This window comes from Anser brachyrhynchus (genome assembly GCF_964034855.1).
Source record: "Anser brachyrhynchus genome assembly, chromosome: 2".
Taxonomy (NCBI): Eukaryota; Metazoa; Chordata; class Aves; order Anseriformes; family Anatidae; genus Anser; species Anser brachyrhynchus.
Genome location: NC_137695.1, coordinates 134,927,339 through 134,950,188, shown reverse-complemented (window position 1 = coordinate 134,950,188; position 22,850 = coordinate 134,927,339). Strand labels below are relative to the sequence as shown.

Sequence of the window (22,850 nt, the reverse complement as noted above, 5' to 3'; positions counted from 1 at the left end):
CATTCCCCAGCATTCCCTGATAATCCAAGCCTTAGTCATCTTGTTAGTAGGTGCAGTTCGTTCTCGTTCATTTAAGAGCAGGTGATTCCTGATGACTATTCTACTGAAGGTCTATGGCTTTTAGAAATGATACCTATGTACCATTATGCGGAGGAATTTATAGTAAGGCAAAGTGAATCAACTGTATTAATCATTTCCTTGGTTTTCAGGCATAAACACATGGCCCTCTTTTCCTGTTTGTATACTTAATTAGCATGTATCATCTGGGAATATGTAAGGCATATTTTCATCATAAATATAACAGTATGGGAGAGGTTAAATTCAAGGAAAAGATCTTAACAACAAAAATGAAGAGGGAATATATTCATGAACAGCACATATATAAAGCAGATATTAACTTGGGACCCCATTTGTCAGTCCCCATACACAGAGTACCAAACTCCTGTTCTACAAGTTCAAATTGCCTGAAAGTTTAGGAATGTGCATGACCCTTTGCCGAGTCCCCTGACCAGGGCATGTGGGGATCTTGTGTAGGGGTCTTCCACCAGCTGACACTTGGCCAGCGTGTGGAATGCCCACAGGGATCCAACAGACCTGGAGTTACCAGAGCTGACCATCATACAGGGACATATGGCAGACAGGCTGGGATGGTAGTTTGGATGGGGCAGAAAGACATTTTTTTTTTTCAGTTTGGGCATGCATTTGAAATGATTTGCAAATAAAGGTCTTTCTCTGGAGTACAATTGAGAAAACTAGACATGTCAACATAATACACTCTTAATTGACAGTGGCCAAATGTGGTGTTGTCATCTTGGATGAAATATATGAAAAGAAGGCACCCCAACAATGGCTCCTAATAGTTAACACCCTCACAGCTTTAAGTCATCCAGAAGATTTCTGCTGAATCAGCTGAATTCAGACATGCATAAGTGAAAGGTTTTTCACTGTACTCAACGAGACATCAGTGTGAATAAGCTCAGACCTTCCATGCTGTAGCACAATAAAAGCAGAAGTCATTTTGCTGGTTTTAAAATATAGTTTATGGTTAAGAAACAAACAAACAAACAAACAAAACTTGTAGTGGAGTTTTCATTAAAATGAAGATTTACCACACTACAATTGAAAAGAAATTTTCTGAAGTTTACAGATTGTTCTGAATTTTCCTTGTGGGTAACAAGACCCAATGTCTATGTCAGAATGCCCAAATATACTTTTATATTAGAAAGAAACTTTTCAAAGATCTAGGTTTGCTCCAGAGCTTCTTCCAGCAGTCATTCTGGATGCTTTTTGTTTGAATTATCTTAGGTATATTTACAAACTTCTGAACTGATCATGGAAATTCCTTCAATAACAGACCCTCTTTTTGATAAAAGATCCATGTACTTCATTCCTTTTCCAATGTAAGGAATTTGGACAAGAAAACACAATCCTCCCCCCCCCAGTTTAGACTGCTTTTTAAGCTGTTTGAATTTTCAGGTAATGCTCATCATCTCAATAGAACTGCATACAAGTTTTCTACTGCAGCCTTTCTATTGCATGCTTCACGTGCCACCTTGTGGTCCTTAATGGGAAATAAATTTTGTCAGGTTCAGTAAACTGCAGGTATGTTCCTATGTAAATATTTTCAACAAATAAAAACCTCTGTAAATATTTTCAACAAATAAAAACCTCTAGTGTACGGCCATATCTCAGCAAATTTCTGAGAAAATAAATTTATAGAAGTTTTCTAAAGAATGAGTTTTAAGAGCCTCAACTCAAAATTAGTTTATAACATGACCTTCAAAATGACAGAATTTATGTTGTGGAAATTGTGGCGTACATATAAACAAAACAAAGACAGAATGCCAGAGGAAATATGTAGGATATGAATCCTTTTCATCCTCAGCATAAAAGCATCAATAAAATATTGTAGATGCTGGCCAAGAAAACAACTGAGATTTACACAGTAGTATTGACATTCTGGGAACTATTCTGAAGAAGCTGGTTCACAGATTCACAGCATGGTTGACGTCGGAAGGGACCTCTGGAGATCATCTGGTCCAATCCCCTGCTTAAGCAGGGCCAACTGGATCTACTTGCCCAGGACCATGTCCAGGCAGCTTTTGAAGATCTCCAAGTAGGGAGGCTCCACGGCCTCTCTGGGCAATCTTTGCCAGTACTCCCATCACCCACAGAACAGAAGAAGTGCTTCCAGATGTTTAGATGGAACCTCTCATGTTCCTATTTTTGTCCTTTGCCTCTTGTCCTGGCTCTGAGCTCCACTGAAAAGGGCATGGCTCCATCTTCTCTGTGTCCTCCCTTCAGGTATTTATAGACCTCTTCCTTCCAGAGCCTTACTCTTGCTCTTCTACAATTTTCTGTTTTATGAGCTGTGTCTGCTTGACCACTGTCAGCCTCCTCAGTACCTGAGTACCTGAGTACCTATAGTCTTTTGAAAAAAAGTGGTCATTCAACATTTTTGGAGTACTGGTTGAGACTGTATTTTTATTGTCACTGAGTAGAGGCCTGCTTCTAAGCTTTTGGGTACATTTGCAGCAGCTCTGTTTCAGTGTCTTGCAAACCATAAATAAGCCAGATGATTTATTGCTTTATTGATGGAAATGGCCAGAGCACTTAGAGAAGGTATCTGCTCTCACAGCTAAGGCTACAGCACTAACATGTAAGCAGCAAGGCCAGTAAGGAGGAAATGGCACTTTTAAGTGCAGAAATAAAAATAGTAATAGAGAACTGAAGAAGCTGAGGAATTTTAGTAGAAGTTCTGTCATGTTGTGGTTATGGGCATTGGGAGGGGAGTGAAGAACGAAACAAAGAACAGATTATGAAAATGATGTGGATTCAATAAAAACCATAAATAACCACCGGGGTTTATTGTATCCCTGACTACTGGTCTTTACCCTCCTGCTGTCTAGTGACGTCTTCTCAGCCTTGTAAAAAGCCAAGCTTATGGCTCTAGCCAGGTGAGTGCTTATGTGCATGATTAATCACAGAATCATAGAATGGCTTGGGTTGGAAGGGACCGTAATGATCATCTAGTTCCAACCTCCCTGCCACAGGCAGGGACACCACCCACTAGATCAGGTTGCCCAGGGCCTTGTCCAACCTGGCCTTGAACACTTCCAGGTTTGGGGCATTCACAGCTTCTCTGGGCAACCTGTTCCAGTGCCTCACCACCCTCTGAGTGAAGAATTTCCTCCTAACCTCTAATTTAAATCTCCCCTCTTTTCGTTTAAAACCATTCCCCCTTGTCCTGTCATTATCTGAGCAAAAAGTTGCTCTCCGTCTTTTCTATAAGCCCCCTTTAAGTACTGAAAAGCTGCGATAAGGTCACCCTGGAGCCTCTCTTCTTTAGGTTGAACAGCCCCAGCTCTCTCAGCCTGTCTTCGTAGAAGAGGTGCTCCAGCCCCTTGATCATCTTTGTAGCCCTCTGGACTCGCTCTAACAGGTCCATGTCTTTCTTGTGCTGGGGGCCCCAGACCTGGATGCAGCACTCCAAGTGGAGCCTCACAAGGGCAGAGCAGAGGGGGACAATCACCTCCCTCCACCTGCTGGCCACTCCTCTGTTGATGTAGCCCGGGATGCAGTTGGCCTTCTGGGCTGCAAGCGCTCACTGCTGGCTCATGTTGGGCTTTTTAATCCACCTGAACTGCCAAGTCCTTCTTTGCAGGGCTGCTCTCAATGAGTTCTCCCAGTCTGTACTCGTGTCTGGGATTGCCCCGACCCAGGTGCAGCACAAACCCTTCCCTGGTAGTGTTCAAGGCCAGGCTGGATGGGGCTTTGGGCAACCTGCTCTAGTGGGAAGTGTCCTGGCCTATGGCAGGGGGGTTGGAACTGGATGAGCTTTAAGGTCCCCTCCAACCCAAACCATTCTGTGATTCTATGATTCTGTTTAAAATGTGTGACTGTGAATTTAAACTGCATGCTTAAAATTCATTATGAGTTCACCCTACAGTTCTTGTACAAGTAATGCTCTATGATTTAACATTCTATATTATTTTTATGCTATACTACATATGTTTACTCTATACCTGGAGCACTGTGTTCAGCTCTGGGGCTCCCAGCATAAGAACATGGACCTACTTAGGGTGTGTCCAGAGTTGGGCCACAAGGATGATCAAAGGGCTGGAGCGTCTCTCCTGTGAAGACAGGCTGAGGGAGTTGTGATTGTTGCCCAGAGAAGGTTTCCCAGGGAAGTTGTGGGTGCCCCATCCCTGGAAGTGTTCAAGACCAGCTTGGATGAGGCCCTGGGCAACCTGTTCTAGTGGGTGGTGTCCCTGCCCATAGCAGGGGCATTGGAACTAGATGACCTTTAAGGTCCCTTCCAACTTAAGGTATTCTATGATTCTATGATGATATGATTGATTGTTCAGGAGAAGAGAAGGCTCGGGGGGACAGTACCCCTTCCACTACCTAGAGAGGGCCTACAAGAAAGCTGGAGATGGAGTCTTTATCAGGGAGTGTAGTGACAGGACAAGGGGTAATGGCTTTAAACTGTAAGAGTGTATTTAGATTAGATATAAGGAAAAAAAGATTACTGTGAGGGTGGTGAGGTGTTGGCAGAGGTTGCCCAGAGAAGCTGTGGATGCCCCATCCCTGGAGGTGCTCAAGGCCAGGCTGGATGGGGCTTTGGGCAACCTGGTCTGGTGGGAGGGGGGTTGGAATTAGATGGTCTTAAAGGTACCTTCCAACTCAAACCTTCCTATGATTCTATGATTCTATTTGAAGTCTATACAACTGGTACTATCATTGTGTGTCTTCTTTTCCAGTCAGTGGGAACTTCACCGGACTATGATTGTCATAGCACGGAAGGCATCAGCAGAGTTTTCATGGCAATACACTGTGGCAGTTAACAATGATCACCACTCGATGTCACTATTGCCATTCAGATTTATATTTGAAAAAACTTGGTTAGCTGTGGTTTAATATTACTGAGAACGTGAATGTGACATTGCAGATGACCAGCATTACACATCTTTTCAAACAGCTGTATAAATAATAAGCTTTATTAAAACACTCTTGGGCATATTTTCTTCTGCATGTTCCTCAAGTACTCACAGGACAAACATAATCATATGTTGTGATCTGCATTTCCTATTTTTCATAGAATCCCTTTAAAATACAGGAAATCTAATTTAAAGTGCCATATGTATTACAAGTTTATCGTTAGATGTTTTTACTTACCATTATATATTTAGTGATTACCCCTCTTACACACAAACACATTTTAAGAGATCCTACAATATTTTACTTTTCACAGAGCTGTTGCAGATTTAAGTTTTCATGGACATTTTACAGTGATAGAGAAGAACGCATGAATTTTTGAGGAGCAGATGGACAAAATTATTATCTTAGAACATTATTTCCCATAGATATTTATTAATAACTGTATTTGTACTTTAAAATGTGAAAAGAAATTTAAAAATAAATACTTTTTTTTTTTTTTTAAATCCTGGCATAGTATCTACTTTGTATTTGTTCATGAAAGGAAAACCAAAGCACACAGGTAGAAGATACACCTTTTAAATTATTTGGGTCATATTCTATATTCCTTAACTTCAGACCAGTACAGAGAGCTCAAGTGGGCAAGAAAGGGATTGAAGAGGTGTCCTTCAGTGTACTTATGCAGGTGGAACCCTGCACACCCAGGGAGCAAGTGCTTGAAAGACAGAGACATTTAGGTATGATGCGGAGAATCATGGGCTACAAAGGGTGAAGACATTTGAGACAAAAAAACGTTTTTCTCAGTCAGGTGTCTCACTTGGTTTGTTCAGCCCAGAGCAGAGCAGGCCGAGGGGAGGCCTCATGGCGGCCTGCAGCTCCCTCACGAGGGGAGCGGAGGGGCAGGCGCTGAGCTCTGCTCTCTGGGGACAGCGACAGGACCCGAGGGAACGGCATGGGGCTGGGACAGGGGAGGGTCAGGCTGGGGGTTAGAGAAAGGTTCTGCACCCAGAGGGTGGTCGGGCACTGGGACAGGCTCCCCAGGGCAGTGGTCATGGCACCAAGCTGCTGGAGCTCAAGAAGTGTTTGGACAACGCTCTCAGACATGGTCTGATTTTTGGGTGGTCCTGTGTGGAGCCAGAAGTTTGACCCAGTGGTCCTTGTGGGTACCTTCCAACTTAACATATTCTATGATTCTGAAATTTTATGATTCTATGATTTTTATGGCCTCTTCAGAAAATGCATGAAGTCTTGAGGAGCAGTCACCTGTCAGTACAATTTGTTCTCTCAGCATAGCTCAGGCTCCTGGGAACCTTATTTAGCTCTGTCCTTCTCCTCCCCTTAGTGCCAAAGCTTGTACGAGAAAGCTTGAGCTGCCTTTGCTAAAGAAGACATACCATGAAGAGTGAGAACTTTTTTTTTCTTTTTTTTTTTCTTTTTAATTTCTTTTTCCTGCATTTTCCATCTTACTTCTTACTGGCAGAACAGCAAAAGAAGAACAGCCGCTGAGGGAAAGGTGTTAAGTACTGTGGCGGTTTCATGAAACACATCTCTTGAAGGACGAGTCTTCCTGATGAGAAACATGGTAAAAATCAATGTTCTTCTGCCTCTCCAGATGCCTGGAAAAGAGGAGTGCTTTAAAATTAGAAGTCAAATGAGGACCCCTTGAAACTCAGGTGGATCTGAGCCTTGCAGCAGAGAACGAGTGTGTGTGGCTGTGTACTTCACCCATGTAATGAGAGTCCTATAGACATATAGGACTGTATAACCACTGTAGTTGTCTTACAGCAGTCTTCCCATAAGTAGGTATGGAATTGGCAGGACCTTTTCTGCTCCAAACCATTTTACCCAGGATGAACAAAGCAGACACACAATGAAGATATTGCCCAAGGATCATCACATGGGTGGACTGTGATTAGGCAGTCCGGAAATGCTGAATTGTTGTGCTTTTCTACCATCAAACTAATTTAGAATAGCTGTTTGTGGATATCTTCGGCAGACATCTGCCTCTGCCTCTGAAGGCTCATACATCATGTAGATGACAGATCCAGTCCTGGAGCACTGATTTCCGGCAATTCGTTTCCAACAGATGAGCCACTTCTTTTTCATCCCTCACTCTTCCCTCTCTGGCTGGTGAGTCACAGCTCAGCCTTGATGTCACTCGTATGGACAGATCTTGCTTTTATTGGAAAAGCTGGGCTTCTCTTCCCTAATCATATCCCACATGCAGAATTTTCATTAATCACTGCCCTTCTACAAAATGAAAACGAGACTCACCATGAACCAGCAAGATCTGATAATTCTTATTAATAAGCATTTGTCTCAAGATACTTTTTGACAGCTCTACTTTTAATGCAACCAGGAAAGTGCTGAGTAAGCTTACGGTGACAGTGTCTTAGCTTTGCACACTATTCCACATCTGTCAGCCAGAAGAACATAACTAAGCTACTGACACAATGCTCAGGCAAGCAACTTTTTACAACTGAAGCACTCAGAATGATTTATTATGGGGTTATATTTCTTGCTTTGAAACTATATATGCATATAAAAAATCACATTTGAATTATATAATGCTGCTCCAGGTGAACATCATAATACCCCTTTGGAGTCCAATTTTTAAATGAAATCTCTAATTTTTTTCTTTGCCCTGCAATAAAACAGCAGAACTCCCTGAATATTGTGAATAAGTGGTATTTTGAGTTAAATGATGAATCTGCCATTTTGGAAACCACAAGCCTGACCTGATTTTCAGGATGCTGTTAATAGAAATAAGTGAAAGTTTCCTGTTGTTGACAAAAAAATTGCAGTGTGTGGGCATTGCCCATACTACATCATTTTATGAAGTATCAGATTTTCCAGGGGTGCAAAGAGAGTTTTAACATGTCAACGAGTTAGATCCCTCTTTAGCGCAAAGGAAATGCCTCTAGTCATAACACAGACTTTCTTCCAGCGATTTTATAGCACCAAAAACTTTAATGAATTGGCACCAGGCCCTCAAAAGTGCTACTTTATGAAATGGTTCTTTAAGGGATCACGTATATGCTAATCCTATAATGAATTCAGGAGTATTTTTAGGAGCTGCTCTCACATGAGCAGTTATTGCCATGACAGCATGTTCTTAAATATTATAAAATTTTGCAGATTATAAAAAATATTAATGATTTCTTATTATCTCTCCAGCAGCCAAACTGTCTCAGGAGGGTCAATTGAATTTGTGCAGAGGCTAAGCTGGTAAATAGTGTATACCTAGAAACTGCAAGACATGGATTTTCAGTTCAGATCCTGTGGCCTGTAAGCCCTCAGCTTAATTTTTCTGTTTGCAGGCAGAAGGATTTTAAAATAATGTGGATATGTGTATAGAAAGTAATATTTTGGCAAACCATGTTATATAACACACAATACCTATAAACAGAAAATATTCGTTGCATGAAATTTAAGAACTGAAAGATTGGAAAAAGTCTTTCTTTCTTTCTTTTCTTTCTTTCTTTCTTTCTTTCTTTCTTTCTCTTTCTTTCTTTCTTTCTTTCTTTCTTTCTTTCTTTCTTTCTTTCTTTCTTTCTTTCTTTCCTCTTTCTTTCTTTCCTTCTTCCTTCCTTCCTTCCTTCCTTCCTTCCTTCCTTCCTTCCTTCCTTCCTTCCTTCCTTCCTTCCTTCCTTCCTTCCTTCCTTCCTTCCTTCCTTCCTTCCTTCCTTCCTTCCTTCCTTCCTTCCTTCCTTCCCTCCTTCCCTCCTTCCCTCCTTCCCTCCTTCTCTCTCCCTCCCCCTCCCTTTCCTCCCTGCATCCCTCCCTTCCGTCTTTCCTTTTTTTCCCCAGTGTTCCTCCCTTCCTTCTTTCCTCTTTTTTTTTTCTTTTCCCCAGTGTCCCTCCCTTCCTTCTTTCCTTTATTTTCCTCCCTTATGGATAAAGGAGATAATGCCACATCTCTCACTTCCAGTGTCAGCCTCCCTGCTCCCTGCATCAGCAGAGGAAAAAGGCCGAAGCACTGGGGCCCTGTGCTGATGCAGGAGCCGTGCTGGGCCAATTTTAGTGCAGCAGGGAGCTCAGATCCCTGCACCACGCTCCACTTTTCTGGCACAGCTGTGCAGCAAGCCTGTGAGCTCATGCTTATGCATTAACAAAGCAGCTGAGCAAGCAGTCAATATCCCTGTGATGAACCTGTCAGGAGGGGAAGACAGGGCATGCTTCTAGCCTGGCAGGGTTTGGCTGCTGCGGCAAAGTGGCAGGGCTGGGAGATGCTTACCTTGCACGGGGCAAGACCCAGCCCATCAATGGCCCCTGCTGCAGCGACGCTCCCAGTTAAGCAGTGTCTCACTGCGGCCATCTCACGCTGGAGCCAGTTCCTGCCAGTGAGCAAAACTGCATGACCCAAAGTGACACTTCTGATGGAGAACCATCCTGAATTACCGTGCGAGTGTACCCACGAGGGAGGAAGGCTGTGGGGAGGTTTTGTGATGGCCATGAGCTCCGTGTTAAAGTAAATTTTGTAAGTACCAAGATTTATCAATACAGGTTCATGGATAGATCCCTTCCTTTGCTAGCAATGTATATTTCATAGAGATTGCTACATTTTAATGAGGCCAAATATATCCTACTAGAAAAAAATATGTGTGATGGACAGGTATTTCTAGCTTTACAGATAAAAAAGTGAACCTTAGTAATTATAGCTTAAAGTTACTGATCATAAAATTTTTGGGTTACATTATAATCAGCATTTTTACATGGCTGTTTTATGACATTTTATTGTATAATCAGAAAGGGAAAAATAATGCAGACATACAAACACAGGGACACAAACTTGCATTCATATGCTTTCTTCAAAGATAAAGCAATACCTACACGTAAGCTAAAAATCCTTATGGCTAACTTCTATCAACATTTCACAGAATCAGAGAATCCCAGGGTGGCTGAGGCTGTCAGGGACCTTTGGAGGCCACCTGGTGCCACCCCTGGCTAAACAGTCCCAGCTCTCTCAGCCTCTCTTCATAGGAGTGATGCTCCAGTGCCTTCATCACCTTGGTGGCCCTTCATTGGACTCTCCAGTATGTCCAGGTCTCTCTTGCACTGGGGGGCCCAGAACTGGACCTACTACTCCAGGTGCATCCTTACCAATGCTGAGCAGAGGGGAAGGATCACGTCTCTCGGCCTGCTGGTGATACTTTGCCTCATGCAGCCAAGAATATTATTAGCCTTCTTAGCAGCACATTGCTGCCTCATGTGCATGTTTATAGTGTCTCAATCTTTTTGTGAAATACTTTGACCTCTTTACTACAAATATCTTTTTCTTGGGCTTTATAGTTTAAGTTTTGCATGATAATTCCCATCACAGCGTTCTAATACCAGTCATGACAATCTCCTCCTTAATATTCCAGATACTAAAATTTATTACAGAGTTTTAATACTGTACAGTAAATTCTTTTATGTTTAGTTGACTGTACTGCATATGCTACATTTCAGCCACCTTTTATACTTGTTGCTCTGAATCATAGATGCCTTAGGAGATCTGGTCACATACACTTTCATGATTTAATGTACATTCCAAAGTTCTTGCTTTGGTTTAAATCCAAGTTTGTTTTTAATTATTTTGTAAATGTATTTTTCTCATTTGTAGATACAATATCAAACTTCAGTTCAAAAGGCTTGTATCCAACTCCCCCTTTTCCAGCTGAAAGTGTGTTTTGGTCAGATGTATTACAAGATCACTAAAACTGCAACTACATTAAACAAAAGCTAATAAATATATCCCTCTCACTTCCTCAGTATGTCCTATAGACTATATTTAAATGAAGCATAAACCCCAAGACACGCTCTGAAGGAGGTTATTAATGAACTTATTAATACAGTGCTCTGTTTCTTATTGAGGTGTTTAGATGTCACAAAAGAAAATGCAGTTGTATTGTTCTATATGCACACTAACTTGTAGAAAAGAGGATTTATGCTCTGAAAAGTTTTCAGTCCAAGTGAACAAGAGGAAGGGCAAGCAGAGGTTGATTTTTGGCTGTGCTAGCTCAGGTTGCCCTGCTGTGAGCTGAAATGATTGCTGAAGAGACAACAGGGCATGCTGCTGCCTAACCTGGCATTAACACGACTAGACAGCATGTTTGCAAACACAGCATCCTTTATCTTAATAGGTCTTTCCAGGCTTCTCAAGCTAACAAACAGGGCTGAGCATCTCAGTTTCCACCTGTCAAGACATAGTGTTTGAGATGGAAGATGGAGGCTGTGAGGAGCTGTGACCCTTGTTGTGCTTTTGCACACTGGCTGGACACCCAACACCATGTCTTTGTGTAGCGCCCAGCTCAACAGGCAATCTGTGTACAATTTACAGCCTTTCAGTTTATGAAAACACCACTGTCCTGTAGCGAGTAATTACTTTGAATAGCACAACTCCTGCAGCAATTCATTTACAAATCCATATTGTCTCAGTTGTGTTTTTCCTGCATATATTTTCTATAGTTGATTCTAGGAGAAAGTGCAACCTAAAATATAACTCTTTCTAATTAAATAATAATAATAAAAATGTGTGTCTTACTCATAAGCTCAGATTAGGTATACAAGTATGAATTCAGCTGCAGAGAAAAAAACAACAACAACAACAACCAAAAAAAACCAAACAAACCACAGTTTATGTAAGGTATTATCAAAAAAGTAAGAAATCAAAAAAAGTTATGGTAATAGAAGATGGGCACACTGGGGCCTTTTGCTCTGCTATTATGTGTGTTTCCACAATATATCACAGTGGAGAAAATGCCGTGTGTGATCAGAGCAGAGGTGTAAGGAATGAAGGCCATGCCATGCTTTCTCTGAAAATGGTATAAGTTCTGCCTGACTGGTAGGCATGCTGTGAAGCTTAATTAAAGTTTGTAAAGCACATCAAAATCCTTGGATAAAAGGCATAGTACTATGAACTTAGAAATTTGTGGTTTCCAGCACTACAGAGTGGAACACTGAAGTAAAAATGCTTTTGTCTTGACACGCCATCCTTGGCTTGGTTAGCATTGTGTATGTGGATTTGTCCACAGGGAGATACTAGGGGCCTGGGATGTTCTGGTTTTATTATGATTTGTGTGGAAGACAATAGTATCATCTTTGGTTTTATTACCATTTGTAGTGATACATAAAGTATTGGTGGCATGAAATAGCACAGAAACCTTCTCTTTGAGTTTAAAATATAATAGGTATTTACTCCTTTTTTTTTTTTTCATATTCTCTTTTCTTACCTTGTCATTGAAATAGATAATCAGTGTTGCTATTCAGAAGGAAGTTCATACTATGCTGCGGCAACTTCTCAGATGTGTATATTCCAGCTCATTTTAAATATTCTCATTTTCCTTTTCTGCATATATTTTCAAAAACCCGTGCTGCAGGGAAGTTGCAGACAGTACACAGCCATGACTGAAGCCTTGTTTGTTTCTGTTTTTATAAACAAATCACACAACTCTGAGTGTAAATAGGTAGTCCCATGTGCATCAATCTGGCTGTGAAAATTCTGCATATAACAAAAAGCTTGGTGTGAGTGTTAATATTCTATGACTCATCCGTATGCAAACTTTTAAATGCTCAACCTTGGAAATCATTCTGTTCAGTTAAGCCCATGTTTCATTATTATTTCTGGGGACAAAAGCCCTTGTGATTTTAGTTTTTAAGTATTGACGAATTGTATCTCACAATACCTGGCTGCTTAAAACAGCTCAAACAGGGTTTAAACTACTGCAATTAGGAGTTATATGCATTTCTTAAGTAATTTTAGATAATTATTTTCTATATAGCTGTATTTCTGTATTGGTAAAGATAATGTCTCTGAATGCACTAGTTTCACAGAGACAGAATTAAAAAAAAAAATTTTTTTGAGCTATTATATCTGATGGATCATGATATTATAGTCCCTGACTGTAATGGCATGACATACAAGTAAATTTTTCTTGGTGTCTTGTTCATTCAGGAAGCAATTATATTACTGAAATTCATTGTATTCCAAAAAAAATCTATAAATATTAGGAAAATCAGCTATCATTGTAATCTTCTTCTTTGTAGTTGCCTTTCTTTTTTAATTTTGATAATTTTCGTGTTTCTCTTGTCTTGAGAGTTGTGTCAAATAATACTTCAGTTAATCTCACTTAGCAGAGATACAGGTGTCTAACTGCTGTTCCTTGTAGCCTACGGGTAAAATGTAAACTGCTGCCAAGGACTGTGTTTACGTCAAGTGTTTGGACCTGTAAGTGTTCTAAGTGGGTGCATAATAATAATACCTGGTGATACAGGGAAGAGCAAATCTTTCAATTTATCTGTTACTTTGATGATGTATGACATAATGCCTTCTGTCCTCTCTAATGTATGGAGAAACACATTTTCAACCAATGCCACTTTTAAACAGAACCTATGTTTTATGTCAGAAATAGCCGCTAATTTATGTACTATTTTTGCCCTGTTGTTTACGCTCTGAAAGCAATCTTGCATCTGTTAAATTAGTTATACCCTTTGTACATTAATCTCTTCATTTCTTCCTGTCCTTACTCTTGCTGTAGTGTCTTGTTAAAAATATTAAAGTATATTTTGCATAAAGTATATTTAGTAGAGTATATTATTCACTCTTCTGTTTTAAAAAGGCTCATAAATTTCATTGAACTCTTGGCCAGTTATATGGAATCAGTCGTGATATTTCTCCATGGAAAGAGTGTGACTTGATGTTTGAAAAACATTTTTTTTTAATTTAAAAGTTGTTGTTAACTTGAAACATTTTATATCTTATATTAATCCCTCTGCTCTCCAATCAGATATTTTTAAAAAAAGAAGTCCCAGAAAAGATGGCAAGGTAATTATCCTGAAATACCATATTTCAACTGACAAATCATATCAAGCAGGCACTAAAACTTGACGTAAAACAAAGTAAAAAGGGGCAAAGAGGTATAGTTCTTGATAAGCTATGCTTATGGGTTAATTCTTATCTATATCATTTTGGATGATTACTTCACTTGATGGTCTTCAAGTGAAGATCCCTTGCAAATATGAAACAACAATGTAAGAAGATCTTTAATACAATTGAGGAAAGGTCTGGATTTCCAGTCCCAGGTCTTGTGCCATCACATGTATACATTTTTTTTTTAATTTTTATACCTCTATAAAGCTACTCAGATGCATGTATGCAGCATTATGATGGAAAGTCCCTGTTATTAGAATGTTTCATTTATAACCTCTAAAATCAACTGGGATGTACAATGCTGCCAACTTTTATCTAATATGGAAGTCTCACTTTAATCCCATTATTACTTGTACTGAAATCAGGTATGACCATAAGAGTCGGGAAAATTCATTTCTACCTCTTTCTGAAGATTTCCAGTATTCTTACGTTCATCTAATAGTTTCATTCTAGTGAACTTTTTCATAAAAGTGTTGGTATATTTACTTCTCTGCCTTTTAAGTATTGCTGTATCTTTCTTGGTTCCCTGTTAAGTCAGTGCATGCAGAGTCTCCAGTAAAGTGTGACTTAGAGCAGATGCCTCAGGAAGTTGCCTTAGGTTAGTTGCAAAAATAATCTTAATTATAAATCTGTTTTCTCTCTAGACCTTGTCCTGTTAGGAGTTGTCATTCTCAGAAGTAGTATCACAGTGACAGAACATCAAGTTTCCTAATTAATATAAATCAGAGGTCTATCTAACTACACTTATATATGTCAGCTGAGACTGTGATCTCTCATCTTTACTTTCATGCTCTCTTCTTTCTTTTTACTTTAGAATCAATAAATGAACTTGGAGAAATTTCTTCCTTGCTTAACAAGTGTAGTTTCTGCAAGTCACTAAGACTACTCAAGGTGTAAATCAAAGTCTGGATGATCACCTTTAAAATAATGGCCAAAGATCATAAAAAGCTTCCACAAACTCAGACTGGTATGCACATGTAGATATAAATGCCAGGAAAGAAATAGATTAGAGTAGAAAAGAGTATACTGAAGTTACATAAAAAACAATGGACAGCATCAGAGAGTCCATCAATGACAATTCTGGTGCTTCCGATCAAGCTTCTAAGTAAAACTTTTGGTCTCTTATTTTGCAGTGTGCCTTAATTTAGCATCTTCCCCAGAGCACTGTTTGTTTCAGTATTTTTGTCTTACCTTTTCAAAATTCCTTAGGATCAATGATACCATTAGTTCTGTACATGTTTTCATTCTTTTATTTTACCGTGTTTTCTTCCCAGTACTTGTCTTCTTGTATTACTTGCCATTTCCAGCATTTGCCGTGTTTTACTATCTGTCGCTTGTTAGGCAGCTCACATTTCCAGTATTTGTCATTTTCTTTTGCATTTAATTTCAATATTTGTGACATGTCTTTTATTCTTCCCATGACTCATAATTCATTTGCTCCCAGTGCTTCTCCAAATGGCTGCAGGATAGATTCATGCATAATGTGGAAGGTTGCAAAGTCCAGAGAAATGGCCCACTGTTCTTATTAGAGTACATCTTCTTGATTTTAACTGAAAGGCAGAGAGGAACAGAATAATTTAATGCATTATACGATGCAGCTTTCTGACTTAGACTAACAGTAAATTATTGTCACTGGACAGTGTTTCTTGAAACACTTCTCATGTTTTTCAGAAAGACCTGGCAAGGATTTTGTATCTGAATATATTCAGTAATGATTTTCAGAATACTCATATGCCGTTATTCTGCACTGTTAATAAAAGGAAACATTTTAACATACTTTTTCCTCTGTGCACATTAGCACATTTCCTTTGTGCACATTAGCAAATTGAGTGCTTACAATCGAGTATACAAGATTTTCTGTTTTCTACAGAAAGAAAATGGGGGGATCCTAGTGTATAAGTAACACGTATTACTATACAGTGCATAGCTCCAAAGCTATGTTTTGTGGTGTTTCATATGTGTAACATATCTTACATGCTTAGAATTTAGAGAGAAATCTAATTTGAATGAATCACGAATGGAGAGAATTTACAATGGAAAAGACTATCTGTGTATTTTATAAAAATCCTTAGCTCCTATATAGTGTTTTCTTATCTAAATCTCTAAATGCTACACAGAAGATGCAAATAGCACTATTACCATCTTGTAGATGGTAATAGTGCAAGAACTTGTCAATTAATTGTCAATTATTAGAACTTGTCAGTTACTTCCAATGGTCTTCTCACTGAATGGTTAAATTGTGCTGGTGATTTTTTTATGGGTGCCTTTTGTTTAACTGTTTTCTTGTGCTTCTGCTGCAAGAGGGTTGCTCTCACCATCCTCTTTGGTAGACTGATGAAGTACAGACACCAGGAAGGTTTTCCTAATGTCCAAACTTGTGTTTGTTGCGCTACCTCATTTCACAGGACAGTCTGATCCAATGTCCTGAACACAACAGCATGGTACAAGGAAGCCTTTCATTCTTCGTCCAGGATCTGGCTGGGCAGGGATGTCAGGGCAATTCATTTATTCTCTTACAGATCTCAGAGGCCAGAGGCAGTAAACCAACCAGCTAGAAAATATAAACAAATGTTTAACAGTGTCATTTTTTCTGCCGTTTCTTTCAACAATTTTTCATCTCCAGTGTTCATATCTTTCATCTAAAGCCAGGTAGCAGCATTGGACTCTCTTTACAACTGCTCAAGCACCCACCACTACTCAAAAGGTAAAGGACAAGGACTGGTAGCAAAGAGCAGGAGGACATAGACATCCCCAGTGCTGTTGAGGACCCAGTTTTCTGAAAGGGGTCAATAGTTGACTGTGCACCATGCACAGTGAACAGGAGATGGGGTTTTGGATGCTGCATGGTGAACCGTGCAGGGTTTCAGTTTCTTAGGTTACTACCCTGTTAGCCTCACTGTGTTGGTGTTTCGTCTCAATGCTGCAGAGGGGGGAATGTCTGACAGCTTCAGGCATCAGCCTACTGCTCCCTCTGCCAGCACTGCTGCTTCCCTAATTCCAGAAGACCCTCCTGCATTCTTGAATACATCCCTCCAGTGTAGTCTTTTCCCTTCTTTATATTCACTCTGGAATAGAAAGTAAGCAAGAATGCACTCTCTGTGTCTCAGGTGATGTTTTCTTCTTGTTTTACTCTCTTCTCTTGAACCATTTATTCTTACATCAAAACACATGAGAGAGGCTGCAGTCTTTGGGATGATACATGTTTGAACTCCAGAATATCTGCTTTTTTTTTCTGCTCCCATACTTAGAAAAAAAAACACAAACAACAAACAACAACAACAACAACAAAACAACAAACCTTCAGGCTGCCAGGTCTCATATATAGCACAATTTTCACATTTGCTTTTACTTCATTTTCAGAAAAATTTCTAAGTACCAGTAGATGTCACTGCAGTCAAAACGAAGTTCCTGGGGGATTTTTCACTGTGAATAAAATTGCTTTCCTAAGATAAACCACTTCCATGATAAACCATTGTTATTTCTAATGCTACTCCCAATTTTTTAATTTGGCAGATCAAATCCCCGAGAGAATGAAATATGCCTCAGGAAGGAATTCAGGATTAAAGTATAGGTTTTTAACTTATCCTGAAAGTCAAATGGTTAGAAATTTCTCAGCAAAATGTGTTTTCAATTGAAAAAATAAACTGATTCATTGAAATAATTTTTTGAAGCGTGATGGCTCTAATGATTTTTTTTTTCTGTATATAAAACCCTAATTCCTCCAGTATACAGTAGAGTTTCTCTTCAACATTAGGAAAAGAGATCCAAGGCCAAAGCAATTCGAACTCCTGTGATTAGAGGATATGTTTGAAACACTGAGGACTGAGTGATCTGGGTGATTCTTCCTTGTTTTATAAACAGTACTTGAACTGATCTCATGGAACAGGAGAAAAGGAGAAGCCTCAGCAGTATCAGGTGAAAGAGTATCTTTCTCTTTCAATGCAGACTGTGATACTTTTAGGAAGAAGAACACTTTATGGAAAAGGGTAATATCATAGTTAAGACTGAAAGCTATATATTTAGGTTCTCTTTGCAGTTCTGCCAATGACTTTTTATTTGATATTGAGAACTTATTACCTTCATACCGCATTTTTCTCATCTTTAAAATGAGGATAATATTACCTCCCTACCTCAAAGGAATGTGACAAAGATGAATTTATCAACTATTTTAAAGGAACATGAGATCTCAAAGGACCATATAAGTGCAAGACACTGCTGATTCTCCCACTCCTGTGTTACAAAAGACTTCAGTTAAGCAAGGTCTCCGTGAAAAAATCTTTTTCATTTCCCATTTCCCCATTTCATTTTTTTCATTTCCCCATTTCATTTTTTTTTTCTAGGGGGTGCATGCATATAATACTTTGAAATTGCATTATGGCATTTCAAAGTTTTTAGTAAAACAAGACAGACCTATCTATCCCATAATAAGTAATATCTCAGGAACAGGCACACTAGAGATCAAAATATCTTTTGAAGGCTCTGGTCTGTCTGAATATGCCAAAGAATTTGAGCTTCTCTTTTTTTTTTCTTTTTTTTTTTTTCTGTCTACATTTAACTTGATGTATTTACCTTTCTGAAACAGACATTCGACTAGACTTATCTAGTCTTATCTATCACTAGAGTGGTAGGTCTTAGGCAAATGCCTAAACCAGGCTGTTGAGTAAATCTCTGTTTCTCTCAGTCATTCCTACTGGGGATAATCCACTTCACATAGATAAGTATGTATCCACTTGGAAACAATGTAAGGGATGGTGACTTAATAGTCCAGAGAGCAGAAAACCTGCAGGGTATGTGAGAGCATGAGGTTCAGATCCATGGGATGAACTAAGTAAAGCAAGAACATCATGGTCGGATTCTTACTCCCATATGGCTGCCTGAAAATCTTTTAAGGTCAGTGAACATCTGTCTTCCATCTGAGTTTGACCAGGAAACCTTGTCCTTTAAAAGTAATGAGTGGTACTTTTCTACTTTGACGCATCAACAGTTTCTGACAATTATTTCATCACAAAATTGTCTGCCAGTTTTTCTTCAAACAAACTTAATCTGCAACAATAAAAAAAGCTCAGTGTTGGAACATACAGGGATTGCTTTGCTAAACAAAAAGGAACATTTGTTTAACTAATTCTCTCTATTGCCCAGTATCATATAAGTTAGAAGTTCCTGGTATGTGGGTTGGGAGTCATCATGGAATTCTATTAAACATTAAAAACGATGAATGCATCATTTTTGTTTGACTGTATTTTTGTGATCTGCAGGCACTTTCCTCCAGGGACGTGTTTTTCAGTTAGAGGATATGAACCATGCCCATTGCAGCAGAGAAAATGCTGAGTGAACAGGGATGTATTCCATGGACAGCAATGTGGCTTTTGCTGGCAGTACTTTATTGTGTTACGTGCCTCACGACATAGCGGTGCAAAACTATGGACACTGAGGGAAGAAAAGCATTAGGCAGACCAACATGAAATACAGAGTAACTGTGGGATTCACACAAGTGAATATTTGATTCTTAAACTTAAGTTATATTTCTATTGGCTATGAAATTAGACTGTTGCTAGAATTAGGCTAGAGGAAAAAAAGTACAATACAAAACACACCTAGTCATGGGAAAAGTGAAAAAAGATGTTACTGCAGAGTGCAGTAGATGTAATAACAGATACTGTGCATAAGGTCAGATGCAGCAGCAGCAGCTGTCAAAGTGTTGGTGTTGGAAGGCGTTGGAAAAGCGCTGGAACTACAGAAACCGTAGTTGGCTCTGCACCATCTCCTGTCTTCTCAGCAGAAGGAACGTTTGCTCCTGCCAATATAAAATAGGTCCTACAGTGGTTCTAAGACAAAACAGCACTCATGAATTACAATGAAAGTCACTTAAAAATCCAGCTCAAAGCAAATGAGTGAACAGTTTTCCTGGAGGCTATTCTACGATTGCTTGAAGTCACCAAAAAGATTTTCACAGAGTTCAGCAGGTGCTGAATAAGGCCCTTAGCAGAAAGGAAGATATGATTCTGTTTTATGGGCTTCAATAAAATTGCAGCCAAAGAAATATAGTAGCTAGTGGGTTATAATAGCTTAATAATGGTGTCTTACTTTGCAGTTGGAGAAGGTTGCGAATGCAGCCTCCCAGATGTGATTGCCCTAAAGATACAGCTGGGTGGACACTATAAATGTACATATGTACCCTATTGTTTTTGTTTAGATCAGGAGCATGTTTGTGAATTTCCCTACTGTCCTCAGACTGTGGAATAGTCTTGGAACATGCAGGCTGGTTTTCTTTTTTATGCAAATAAACTAGAAAAAATACTGCAGGAAGGTACCTAATACACTCCAACTGCTAATGGGTGGTGAACAGGCAGGATCAGACTATATCTAGTTTTCATTAAAACCTTTAAACTGGATATGTACATCACATCCTTGTCACCAACTCTTCTAACTTACACATTTTCTCTTTTTGAAACACACTGCTCTCTTAGGTAGATGTAGCTTAAATGACTTAAATTCAGTTATTTTTCTTAGCTCCTAAAGATACTTGCAAAAGAGATCTGAACATCTGTGCATGCATCAAGGCCTGTGAGAAGGCAGCTTTCATTACAACCTACCTTTCTCTTTGTATTTGTGCATCTGGTCTTTATTTGTGGCATGTGGAAGCAAACATTCCTTATCATCTCTTATTTTTCTCTGTGCCTGTTTATATTGCAACAAATGTAAACCCTCTATAATTCTATTAGAATGAGCAGAGGCAGATGCTGCTGCAGCCTAGATGACGGTGTTTGCTGTCATGTCATTTCCATGCATTACACGAGTACATCCTGCCACTTCCCTCATTTTCTGGCGAGTATTGCTTTTGCCATTGTGAGATTCATTCATTAAAAAACAATGCTAATGACTAACACCTACTAACTTCAGTGATTCATCATCCGTTGTCTTCTGTAAGTCTGCCTTCCAGAAGCCAGCCATTCATTCCTTGGGCTGATTCATGGAACCATCAACTGGCAAAGCAGCAAGGCTAGGGACATAGGTCTGAAGAAAGTGGTAACCTGAAGGGCAAAATGAAAGTAGGGGACCCCTGTGGTACCTGAGAAAATAAGACCTGCGAGCTGATGATACCCATCTAAGCAGGCTTCTTGGTGCTCTGACAAATGGGATCAGAAATTTCCAATCTTTTTTTATTTTTTAAACAATGTTTGGTTTTGATTTTTTTTTTTAATCAATAGACAAAAGAGATCTGTCATGTATGGTGGCTAATGTGTTTATAAAGCAGATAATTAATTCAAACTGTTAATTCAAGGACACAAATTCTATATATTTCAAAGATTTTCTTCAGCTTTACATTTGATCCATCTTTTGTTTTACACCGTGCTGTCTGATTTTGAATTACAGTTTGTTTTCCTTGCCCTAACTTCCAAGTTCAAGCTATAAAACTATATCTTAACCAAAATATAGGGAAGTCAAATCTTTCTATTGACTTTTGTTGGTATAGGAAGAACAATATGAACCATACCATGGCCATTCTGTTAGCTATGTTGTTGGTAGTCATCCTTCTGAGTGGTCTATGGTGGTTTTACCCATCTGGGCAGCTGAGTTTCACCACAATCACTCTCTCACTCCCCCTCCTCAAAGGAAAAGGGGGAGAAAATACGATGGAAAGAGCTCAAGGGTTGAGATAAGGACAGGGAGATCACTCACCAATTATCATCACAGGCAGCACAGACTCAGCACAGAGATTAATATAATTTATTGCCTGTCACTAGCAGACTAGAACAGTAAGAAATGAAAAGTAAAATAAAAACACCTTCCCCCCATCCACCCTCTTCCACCTCCTCCCCCCCGAGTGGCGCAGGGGAACTGGGGAGTGGGGGCTATGGTCAGTCCCTAAAGCTTCGTCTCCGCCGCTCCTTCACGGTCACTCTCTGCCCGTGCTCCCCGTGGGGTCCCTCCCACGGGATGCCGTCCTTCCCGAACTGAGCCTGCGGGGGCTGCCCACTGGCAGCAGCTCTTCAGGAACTGCTCCCACACGGCTCCGTACCACGGGGTCCATCCCCCAGGAGCAAACTGCCCCAGCACGGGTCCCCCACGGGCGGCAGCTCCCCCCAGACCCCCTGCTCCTGCGTGGGCTCCTCTCCACGGGCTGCAGCTCCGGCCCGGGGCCTGCTCCTGCGGGGGCTCTCCATGGGCCGCAGCCTCCTCCAGGCCACATCCACCTGCTCCACCGGGGGCTCCTCCACGGGCTGCAGCGTGGAGATCTGCTCCGTGTGGGACCCGTGGGCTGCAGGGGGACAGCCTGCTCCACCAGGGGCCTCTCCACAGGCCGCAGGGGAACTGCTGCTGCCTGCCTGGAGCACCTCCTGCCCTCCTGCTGCACTCACCTGGGGGGCTGCAGGGCTGCTTCTCACTCCTCTCTCCCAGCTGCTGTAGCAGAGCAGTTTTGTTTTGTTCTGTTTTGTTTTGTTTTTCTTTTTTTCCCTTTCTTCAATCTGCTGTCACAGAGGCCCAACCAGTGTCACTCCCTGGCTCAGCTCTGGCCAGCAGCAGGTCCATTTTGGAGCCTTTTGGCTCAGATCTGACATGGGGCAGCTGCTGAGCTCTGCTCACAGAGGCCATCCCTGCAGACCCCCTGCTACCAAAACCTTGGCACATAAACCCAGTACGTGGTCCCACTACTAGGATAGTGATGATCAGGTAAGCACTACTTTGGGGTTCACAGTCTGAACCGCCTTGGGGAATGAAAAGGCAGAAAAAAAAAATTAAGTTGTGAGAAAAACAAAATGAACTGAGAGAGCATGTCAGGGACAAAGATCCTACCTGTGTTCTGACTCCCACTTTCCCAGATATCAGAAAAGATTAATATCTCCAGAAATTTTTTCTACCTCTAACCTCTGTTGAATGAGATCCTGTTTGTTTCTGTATTCCTGAAATTATAGGAAGGCTGCCATTGGACAGTTTTTTCACCAAAACTCAGCATAAAGTAGTATCTTATCTGCTCTGGTGGACTGAATGTACAAAAAGG

The 22,850-nt window shown here is 40.3% G+C and overlaps 1 long non-coding RNA gene across 2 annotated transcripts in view; it reads right to left on the bottom strand.

Moving 5' to 3' along the window:
• Positions 1–8,550: 8,550 nt before the first annotated feature.
• Positions 8,551–22,850, bottom strand: part of LOC308190371 — a 32,935-nt gene continuing 18,635 nt past the window's right edge. Inside the window, exons 3-6 of one of the 2 annotated variants that reach the window (XR_013947131.1) lie at positions 16,243–16,400; positions 15,041–15,399; positions 12,153–12,421; positions 8,551–9,275 (exon numbers count right to left, since the gene is read on the bottom strand). This is a non-coding gene — a long non-coding RNA (uncharacterized lncRNA). Of the gene's footprint in view, positions 9,276–9,301; positions 12,422–15,040; positions 15,400–16,242; positions 16,401–22,850 lie in introns of those variants that run through there. The other variant, XR_013947132.1, reaches the window with a different exon arrangement.